General features: G+C 37.8%; 1 protein-coding gene across 2 annotated transcripts in view; it reads right to left on the reverse strand.

Moving 5' to 3' along the window:
• LOC110047269 (scavenger receptor cysteine-rich domain-containing protein DMBT1-like) overlaps positions 1-11172 on the reverse strand; it is a 131035-nt gene that overhangs the window by 12138 nt on the left and 107725 nt on the right. The gene's annotated exons all lie outside the window — the stretch shown is intronic.

Consider the following 11172-nt stretch of genomic DNA (forward strand, 5'->3'; position numbering starts at 1 on the left):
TTTTCCCCTTTGCAGTGTGTATGTTTCAAGGTTGTATTTTCATTCAAGGTCCAAAAATTACGCACAAATTAATTACTACTGATGTTTTACGTTGATTTTCGTTCATTTTATATTCAATAATACGCTGAAGCAGCAAACGTGACAATTTAGCTCTTCACACCAACTTTGTAACTTGATACTTTTGTTTTCCTCGCAAAGGCATGTAATATGAAACCCTTGTTTTCTCCAAAACATACGGAAGATGTCCTTGTTTTTCGGAGATAAATGAAAGAAAGTTAAATATCTGATGTAGTGATGAAGAAACGAAACAGAAACAATGTTTAATTATCTACGATAAAGAAAAAAGAAAACGATGTTTAATTATTTAATTACTAACTTAATTTAATTATCAGATAGTCACGAAATACCATTTTCTTTTTCTGTTGCCACCTTTGTTGTTAAACAAACAATTCAAAATTAACACACAACGATATTGATGGCTGAGAAGCATTTCAACGAAAAGTATTGAAGATAAACAGCGCTACCTGGCCGATACGAATGATTTCCTCAAAGGCTGATTAAATTAATTTGCGCTTTCATTAGGTGCCACAGTGTCTGCAGCAATATTTGAGCATTTTCCTGGTTTCTTTTGGTACAAATTTACAATTTGCGGAGTATTAAAACCACTAACTTGGGAACTTTTTGGTCTCTCTTACAGACACAATTAAGGCAAGAAATAAACAAGCCGCTAAGGAGAAGCAATACATTTGAACCCTGACAAGCACACTATTGTAGATTGAAAACAGATGATATTTGTTGAATGGACCTGTGTGTAATTCTTAAAGCTACGCAGCCACAGTAACGTTTCACTTTTGCAATAAAAAGGGACAATTGGTGCTACCCGAAAAATAACTGCCGTCCTTGGTCACATGACATGATATATAAAATACCGCGTGGAAAGATAGTGTTTAACACTAATGATGCTAGAACGCATGCGTCTTACATGTTGAGCTCTACCATAAGGAAAACCACTCAACATTTGTGCGTGATTCTGTATGCAATGTATCCTTCACCCAATATAGAAGCCATGAATGCTAACTAATCTACGCATGCGTTTAGGGCAAATTAGTTTTGTTCTAAGGAGAATGGTACCACAAGGAGAGCAAGGGGTTACCTGAAACAAATATATATCTTTGCGATGTTCAAAGCTAAGTGACGGCGAGGAAATGTGTTTTACGTAGAGTACACATGTACCTTTCCCACCCTACCCCCACTATTTCCTTGCCTCTAGACTAATTAATTAATTGAAATTAATTAATTAAACAAACATTAAAGTTTACACCTTAGCGCCATAGGGCCATAGCGCCATAGTGCCATAGTGCCTTAGTTCCTTAGCGGCAGGCAGCTCCCATAGTCATCCCAGTAGTGCACTCTGCACTAAAAAGGTACTTCCGCGGCTAATACATACTAACCAAACAGGCTTTATGAAAGACAGATTTATTGGTCAGAATATACGTCTACTACCGTATTTACCCGTGTATTAGTCGATCCCGTGTATAAGTCGACCCCCAATTTTTGAGGCCAAAAACTAGATTTTCTTAATTTCCAGGTAAGAATTTCTTGGAAAACTTATCTTGTATTTCTTAAAATTATCTTTCAGCTACCAGATATGTAAACAAATCACAGCATGTTTCAATGCGCAGTTTTAAAGCTTATTATGGCACGTATACGAGCGTTTTACCCAGTTTAGCAACACATGTGCATGCAGACTTTTCGATGATAATTTTTGTAAAATGCTCACAAAAATCAAACGTAAGGATTTCAAACAAGCCTTTTTAAGTGCGAAGAGATTAAAAGTGGCTTTATAAGACAGGCAAAACACCAAAGAAGCTCACGACTTTCAGAACGACGCCATAAACAAAGTGCAAAGCGTGTGTTGGGAACTTGGTAGTCAAGCCTTGAAATCGGTCAAGTACTGGTACAGAAGTCCTCGCACTCGTATCCTGCCAGGTTACCAAGCAGAGAAGTTCCAAGCGCGAAAGATATTTTCTCCGAGCGGCTTTACTACAGCTTTATTTAAAGGAAAAATATTGGTTCTTTATGACAAAATTGAGCCAGTGAGTGTCTACAAGATCCAGGTTAAAATTTAACGAATAAATGTTGATGCATTTTAACTTGAAGCTCTGATATGGAGAGACAGATTGCTAAGCGAACGTACGTTGTAAACTGTGCTGCCGCTTATCACATGTTTGTTAACATTGAAAGACAATTATTATGCTAATTATTTGACTGGCGCTTGGATCTCAAGTTTTGACCCATGTATAAGTCAAGGGCGAATTTTTGGACTGATTTTTAGGTCTTGAAAGGTCGACTTATACACGGGAAAATACGGTATGTGACCTCTTAGAACAGACGGAACCGGAAAATATACCAGGCATTCTTCTCCAGCTTGACTTTCGCAAAGCCTTTGACACAATCGAGTGGCCAATGATTCAACAAGTCCTGTCAATTTTCAACTTTGGTGTTTCTATTAAGCGTTGGATAGAAACTTTCTACTGTAATGCAGAGAGTTCCATTATTAATAATGGTTTCACTACTAGGCAGCTCAAGTTGTCTCGAGGAGTAAGGCAAGGTTGTCCACTATCACCCTATCTGTTTATTTTATCTGCGGAGATACTTGCGACTAAAATACAGCAAGATAATTCGATTTGCGGCATTTTCATCTTTCATAAGGAACTCAAAATTAGCCACCTCTCTCATTTGCAGTAACCTAATATCGGTCCAAAACGCCTTGCTCATACTAAACGAGTTCGGGATTTTATCTGGCCTAAAACTCAACGAATCGAAAACCAAAGCTCTTTGGCTAGGTCCATGGAAACAGCGTACCTAAAGACCTCTCAACTTCTTAAGAACGAAAGAACTGCTTAGTCTTGGGGATTCATATTTCTTACGATAAGGCGGGTAACGAGAGAAAAAATGTCAACCAAAAAATTGAAAACCTTAATGTAAAGCTGGGTACCTGGAGATCGCGCCAACTTTCTATCTTCGGGCGCTGTTTAATCGTTAAGACTCTAGAGATTTCACAGATCGTTCACTCCGCTGCTGTGCTAGACATTCACAAGGACTACATCGCAAAAATTCAATCTTCAGTTTTTAAATTTATTTGGAAGGAAAAGCAGGACAAAATTAAAAGGGAAGCTCTATATCAAGATTATGAAAGAGGTGGTTTGCGTGTAACACGCGTTGAAACTTTGTGTAAGGCTCTACGTTTGGGATGGATCCAAAGATTCCTAAAAAGTGACAGCCGGGGACAGAAAATTGGAAAGTCATCCCATGTTCCTTCTTTAAGAAATATGGGGGCTTATACTTCTTGCTTCACTGTAACTTTGAAGAAAATTTCCTAAAGTCGATTGAAATGCCATCCTTCTACAAGCAAATTCTGAGTTTCTTTTTGGAACTGAAGAGTATCTATGACATGAACAGAGACCAGGAATTAATCCTTTTTAAGAACAAAGAAATACAAATAGGTGGTAAAACTGTGTTTTATCAGAATTGGTTTGACCAAGGAGTCTACTCCATTTGTGACATTCTCTATTGCAGTGGAATGTGCTTGAATTTTGCAGATTTCTGTCGGAAATTTTCAGTTAAGTCCAATTTTCTCACCTATTTTCAAATTCTGTCGGCTATCCCTAAACGACTGCTGGAAAAGGAGAGGGACTCTTTTGGCACCAATCCAATTTTTACTCCAGGGAATTCCACTTTTCATCTGTCACCGTCGCTGTCGGTCGACCTATCTAAATTTACATGTAAAGATTACTACTGGCTTTTTTTGAATAGGAAGGAACCTTGCGCAACTGGCCCTAGCAAGTGGCAACGCGACCTTCCACAGTTCACTCTCTCTTGGAGCACAATTTTTAAGCGGATAAAGTTGATCAGTAAGCAAAATAAATTAAAAAATTTTTTTTACAAACTCGCTCATCGCATTGTCACCACAAAGAAAGAATTACATTTATACGGAATTGAAGACCACAAGAGTTATCATTACTGTGGGGATGACGACTCTTTACTTCACTCCTTCTTAGGTTGTCATATTGCGGTCGACTTTCTCCACAAAGTGCTATGCTGGTTTAATGAAAAGGAAAACTCTTCCATCACATTAAACTATAAAAAAATACTCTTCAGAGGAGCTACTGATAACGATACTAAAATAAAAAAACTAAATTTCTGTCTCCTCTATGCCACATTCTACTTTCATTTCCAGAAAATCAACCAACGTGCATGTAATTGGGATGTTTTTGTCTGGAAACTAAATTTTATGTTGAAAATAGAAGGTTTCGCTGAGTTCAATTTGTCCTCTAAAAAAAAAACTCGCAAAATTTTTACCTTAGCAATTACGTCAATTGAATAGAATATATCCTGTGGAAATCAGTTGTAATTATATAGTATTTTTATTAGTACAGTAGTTACCCAAAAGTGTTGTATGTAGCGTTATGTTAATGTTAAAAAAAAAAACGTATTGTAGGTAAGTTTATTGTAAGTGTTGTATTTAAGTAGTTTATTGTAATTAACATGTTATAGGTACAAGTATATTTATTGTAATAAAAATGTTGGAAAAAAACATTACTTAAGGCCGCTAGTTAAGAGTAAAACTAGGTTCTAGTGAAGCCAATGATAATGTATACTAGATGTGATATCTGAACAGTAAAACGTTAACCTTGAGTAATTTAGGAATCGTTCGTAAGGTACAAACTGTGCGAGCGTTCAGTTCCAGCGAGTGAGAAAGGAGAATATTGTTGAGAACTTATATTAATGAATTACTTATTACTTTTGCCGTGAAGGAAAATAAAAATCAATTAAACTAAACTAAAATATAAAACAAACAAAAAATGCTGGGAGTGCAAAGAAACGGGATTAGGGAAGGAAAAGTGCAGAGATGTTCGGATGGCAAGTGCAAAAGGGAAAGACATGGTATCCGGTCGTTTCGCTGATTAGTTGTTTTGCCAACGTCTCGTTCACCAACCTCTTAGGTCGATTCGTCAACGTCCTAAGTCGCTTCGCCAACGTCCTACTGGTCAATTCGCCAACGTCTAAATAAAAGTTTACCTTCACTTGTGTGTGTTGTCATTTATTTCAATACCTCACCTAGAATTATTTTCCATGCAAGAGCACCTCGTTATTTACGACGACAGTTCTCTGCTACGCTACCCCTCGTGCTAAGAATTTTTTTTTTTGTATGAACACTAACGGGGGCAGGAGGTGTAACTGATTTATAACAATCAATACAGCTTGAATGTTACTAAAACTACCAGTTAAAAAGTCTTCAGCCGAGTTAAACAGATCTGTAAGAGACTGGCCTGAATAGTTCGATAATAGCTTCGAACCTTTGACGGTAATATCACAAGGTCGTGCAGAGCCTGAGTTCATTGTGGCTGCACTGCGAGTACTTCCGCGAGTTGCATTTCTTGTTCAATGAAAACAGGTTGGCAAACAGACCATTTGAGCTTGCAAGCTTTAAGACTGCAACAAACAGTGATATCACCTTTCTCTGGACATAAGCAAGGTAAGTTTGTGAGAAAAGGCTTTGAGATATTACTATCACTCACGATGATATTAACGTTTTTATCGCGCACGTTCTTGTTTTGCTCTGGCTTAATTCATCTTACTACTGGGAATCGATGGGAGACTTAAGGAACAGAGCGAATTTTTGCTAGAAAGTTCGAAGGAAAATTCGAGGAGAGCGAATTTCTGATTGAAAAATCGGGCCAAATTATCAATAGACATGAATTACTGCTCGAAAATTCGCGTCGACTAAAACAATGGGCAGCGGGAAAATTCGTTGAATTTTCTTCGAACTTTTGAGGTGAACAAAACTTCGCCATTTTTCGTTGAAAAACTCCGAAATTCGCGAATTTTGTTGAATTACGCTCTCATTACTTTTGCACAATACTGTATGTGACTCGTTTGACTACTTTTCTGGCCCTTTACTGGTGGAAAACACCAATTAAATCTAATCATGACTTTTAAGAAAGAAAGCAGTTGTTAATAGTGTTGTTATCGAATCGTTCACATCGTTCATATCGTTCATGCCCATACATATCCCGAAGAAAGTTCCAGATTAAGACCATTACGTCATCAGAGATTTCACAACGGCTACAACTGATGGTGCAATAATACAGTCTGTGTTGATCAAGTGATGTGATGTCTGCAGTAACAAAAGAATCATCAAAGACTGCTTTGGAATGCGCACTGCGTTGTGACTGTAGTGCTAAGCAAACAGTTAAATTTTAAAAGAGCGGTTATAAGATGTAACAGATCTTCTTGTCGTGTTTGGTTCAAAACTCGATTTAACGGGTAGAAAATCTTCTTTTAACTGTTGAAGGAACGATATTGAATTATAATTGCAACATGGCTAAACAAACTGCTATGATATATCTATAGTTGAAAAAAAGACCTGGGACTTTTGAGCGAATATTAATTTTTTCAGAGCGCCGGCAATATGTGCTATTTTTCCAGTTTCAGCAGGCACAGAACTTGTGTCGAGCAAACCAAACTTCAATTAATCCTACAAAAATTTAACTAGAATTTGTAATCAAATAAAACTCATTTTAGTGATTGCCTAGGTAAGGGCTTATGAGAAAAATCGAATTTTCGAAGTAAAATCAGCGGTCGGTTTTTACAGAGACAGTCTCTTAAATGTTGATCTCATGAGACTGTGTGACCGCAGAGATGCTAATTTCACTTTAAAAAAAAACCATTACAGAATTGCGCCCATTGAAAAGCGTCGCCTGGGAAAAGTGGGGTACCCACGATGCTTTGCGGGTGCAATGACCTGGGAATGAGGTTGCAAAAGTTCACCGCCAGCTTCGGTCTCTTAAGATCTGAATTGCCGAATTCCCAAATGGGAGTTGTAAAATTTCGCTTTGCGTCCGTTTAAAGACAATGGAGATGCAATTGGAGCAATTAGTATTGTTTGAAAGTGGTGAAATGCTCTTTTCGTCAGTAAAGAGCAAAAACTGCGTTTGCATATCAACAGAGCGTGACGTGTTTATCCGTATACTAAACACGCGATCGTGAGCAATCCTTTACGATGAAAAAAAAAATATCGACGTCCGCCCCGTGGAATTCTGTAATCTATCCGTATTTAAGAACGGAAATTCTCATGTAGTCCTTGCTTTTAATGTTTTAAGTAGCCACTTATTCGCGTGGAGAGATGGTTTTCTTTTGGAAGCATTTTTTAATGCTTTGCGATTACTGATCGCCGATCACCTGATGCACTCGGTGACTTTGAAATCTGTCCACATTGGAGCTCTATTTTCAAGGTGAGTTTTTATTTCTGATTTTAGTTTTTTCTACTATAAATGTATTACTACGAACGTAAATGAAATTGCTTTCCTCGAGGAAAGATCGCTAAATTTGATCGCACCATCGGATTGTGTCATAGATTTTTAAACCAGCTGTGTGAACCTAATATAAATAAACATTCGGACTGCCGATGGTTTGTAGTTTTGCTTTTGGCTTTCCAGATATTATTCTGTTAGTTTAGTTCTGATAAAAACGCGACATTTAAAAGGTAATTTAATTTTACATCTGACCGATTTTTAAACAATATAGCCTAATCAAGATAACCCGACTAATTACAGCTATTCTTCTTCGATGAATAGCACTAAGTTTCGGTTGTCTGAGTAAGACACAATACTTGTGAACACGGCGTACATGGGGGATTACATGATTGACAGTCGAGTTGACAGGCCTGCGTGAAGCTATGCATGCTCTCTTTCTCTTTTCTAGCTTATTTGCATTTTCCCGTGCGACGTTTTTCAATGGGTGCGTTTCTGTAATGACTTATATGTTGATTTCACGTCAACGGGAAAGCTCAGAGATGTTGATTTCTCTTTAAAAAATTACCCATAAATGTTGATTTCAAGTCAAAAGGCGACCTCGAAGACGCTTTCCTCCCCTAAGAAACAGTTAAATGTTGATTTCATGAGAATGCGTGACCACAGAGATGCTCATTTCACTTAAACAAGACAGTTAAATGTTGACACACAAAAGCTCAGAGATGTTGATCTCACTCGAAAACACATACATGTTGATTTCACGTCAACGGTCGACCTCAAAGACCCTTTTTTCACCTAAGAAACAGTTAAATGTAGATTTCACGAGAACGCATGAACACAGAGGTGCTCATTTGTTTATGACAGAGCGAAATGTTGATTTCACGAGGCTCCAGAGGTTAGGGTTCTGTGCCCTGGTTCCATAAGTTCAAAACACTACAAATCAGGTCGATTTGATATTGATATTTGGCCATTATCTGTAGCACTCCCTGTGTCAATAACTACGTAAAATCCACTTCCTCTTACTGATATTGCTGTTTACCAAGCTTCTAAAGCCACAAAATAAATGTCCACTGTGCATGATCACAATGATTGTCGGGAAGGTTCTCTACAACTCACCTGCGGGAAACATGGTGGTCGATGCAGGACATTTTTCATACATGCATGTCTAAAATCAGTTCTCGCTTTCCAAATTTTGACGACCTCAGTGCTCGGCAAATGGGCCACAACTCATGAGAGGATTGTTTTCTTGGGCAAGAACTGCTCTCGGACTTTGCAGCCTGGATCGATCTGACTTCAAATGCCGATGCCTCGATTGCGGTATCAGTTTGTTCGACCAATCAGAGCACATTTTGGTTCCTTAAAACGTGCTGATGACTAACGGGTTTTTACGAAGCGCTATTGAGCTAAAGGGAAATAGTGCTATTCTTATTATTTAGAAAACAGTCCTAAGAAAATATGTGCGCTGATTGGTTAAAAATCATGTTTCTATAACTCGATAGAAACACAGAACTAGCACGAGCTGTTGATGTAATGATGGTGCAAGCAAAGAGAATTTACCTTTTGATAATCAATGTTAACAAGTTGTTTTCCTTTTTTTCGTAATGGTGCTGTTTTCTAAAAGAAATAGAAAACATGTTCTGAGTGTTTCTATCGAGTTATAGAAACACTCGTGAAAGTTTGGGAGAACTCAAAAAAGTTGTGGAAACACTCGCCTGCGGCTTGTGTTGCTACAGCATTTCTCGTTCTCCCATACTTCCACTCGTCTTTCTATAACTTGATAGAAACATGGTACATGTTTCTATTTCTTTATTATTATTATTATTATTATTATTATTATTATTATTATTATTATAACTTTATTTACTCCTACATTTACAGGTTATATATCAGTGAAATGTAAATACAGAAAAAAAAGAAAGTGTAATATATGAGTCTAGAGACTGAAGTAACCACGAGTTCTCTAGTCAGTCTCCAGTTATTATGTTTCTATGGAGATTTAAGGAAAAGAAAGCTATTAAGAGAATGAGATATGTACATAAAATTGGAAAAAATGGAGCATATAGAATTATTACTAATTATTATTATATGGCTTTAGCTTGTGGCCGATATAACGCGCGCTCTGATTGGCTAAGAGCGAGATCTGAGCGGTCATTATGCAGCCATAATGCCCACTGGCCAATTACGGATTATGCAAATTAGGAAGAGCCCGGCACGGAAAATTCAAGCGCATTGAAACGATGAAAGCCGATTAAAAACAGTAAGAGAAGTAAATTTAATTCCGAGTACCTAAAAGTTTAGGGATTTTTCCTTAATAAAATTTATATAGAAGTTGTTTTTGACTTACCGGTAGCCTTGGCGGGCACTAGTGAAAAACAGACAAGGTTTGCCGAGTGTTGAGTAAAGCTAAAATCGCTAAGTGAAAAATACCATCGGCAGATGTGTCACGTATCCCAGAGCACAACACCACGAAGAAACTTACAAGTTATCATCTTAGTCACAACAATTACCGAAATATTGAACTCCGTTTCAGTTCTCATCAAATAGATTCCCTCGCTTTAACACAAGTGTAAATCAGCTTCCAGGATCATCAGATGTAACCAATCGGGCGGTTTCTGTCGGTAGCAGTGTTTCTGATACCTGCAGGAAGTTTTAGACGCTCACAAGGCTTGAAAAGTTCATTCATAAGTCCCAGAATGAAGAAGGTCAAGATATGTTGTCGAAAGCGAATGCGAAGATCAAGTTATTCTGACCAGTGCATTCTGAAGCATTAGTATTTTCTTTCACCGAAAGACCGTTGGTTTGGATTATTTTGAAGCACTTTCTGTCTTTTCTATATACGTTGACGTTTCGCCACAAAAATTGGAAAAACTCCCTCATCAAGTTGTGGCAACACGATACTAAAATACCTTTTTGAGGGCTGTGACAATCATTTTTCCCGTAAAGAAATACAATGATAAAGTTCACTGACTGTGTAGTTTTGCCCAGGGTTTGAGACGATGAATGAATCCGTAAACGTGCGCATCGCCGGATGTAAATTGACGACTTCTGCTCGAATATCTTTTTCTTCTTTAATTCGTGAGCCATATAATAAACAACTTAATAACCGAGAGTGAGGGCGTTACGGAAAAATCTCAAACCTCGGCCTACCGTATTGACCTCAGTTTGAGATTTTCCCGTAACGACCTCACTCTCGGTTATTAAGTAGTTATTATTACTAATGATCATCATCATCAAGGCTTTATGATGTCTCTCAACCACCAGGCAGGCAGGCAAGCAGGCATGCAAGGTACTCTTCAATTGTTAGTTGACAGAGCTCTAAAGCATCACATATCTTTTCTGTTCGACAGTATTTCACTTGATGCCCGATCGATTTCATACGTGTTCCATGTCACAATTACCGATGTAAACAATGTTTCCCAGATCCCGCTTTGTAAGCTATTCTCCGACTTACAAGGAACACAACCAACTGATACTGAGGGATTTGATTTTGTCTTTGAACACTATGAACAGAAGCTACATTTACACATCGTATTGAGGAAAGGCACCACCTTCGCTGCTTCAGAGAAAGCTATCTTGACCCACGCAGATTTTCTTCCAACAATGTGCAAACGAGTGAAAAAAGTCCAGGTCAGTGTTCAAAATATAATTTGCAGTCAATTTACTGATAATGAGGCCCTTCACTTGGGATAGTCTGTTTCCTTTTCAACAAATAAACTCCTAAAGACACGGCTGGGAAAAGCCAAGTTTATCTCGAAAATGAAGCAAAAACCAGCGACAAAAATACACAACAATGTTCTATTACATTGAAGACCATATGCAAAAATTTAGGCACTTTTGGGAAAATTTTTTTTCACCC

The sequence above is a fragment of the Orbicella faveolata genome, unplaced genomic scaffold (genome assembly GCF_042242905.1).
Source record: "Orbicella faveolata isolate gen_17 unplaced genomic scaffold, um_ofav_v1 contig_24, whole genome shotgun sequence".
NCBI classification, from domain to species: domain Eukaryota; kingdom Metazoa; phylum Cnidaria; class Anthozoa; order Scleractinia; family Merulinidae; genus Orbicella; species Orbicella faveolata.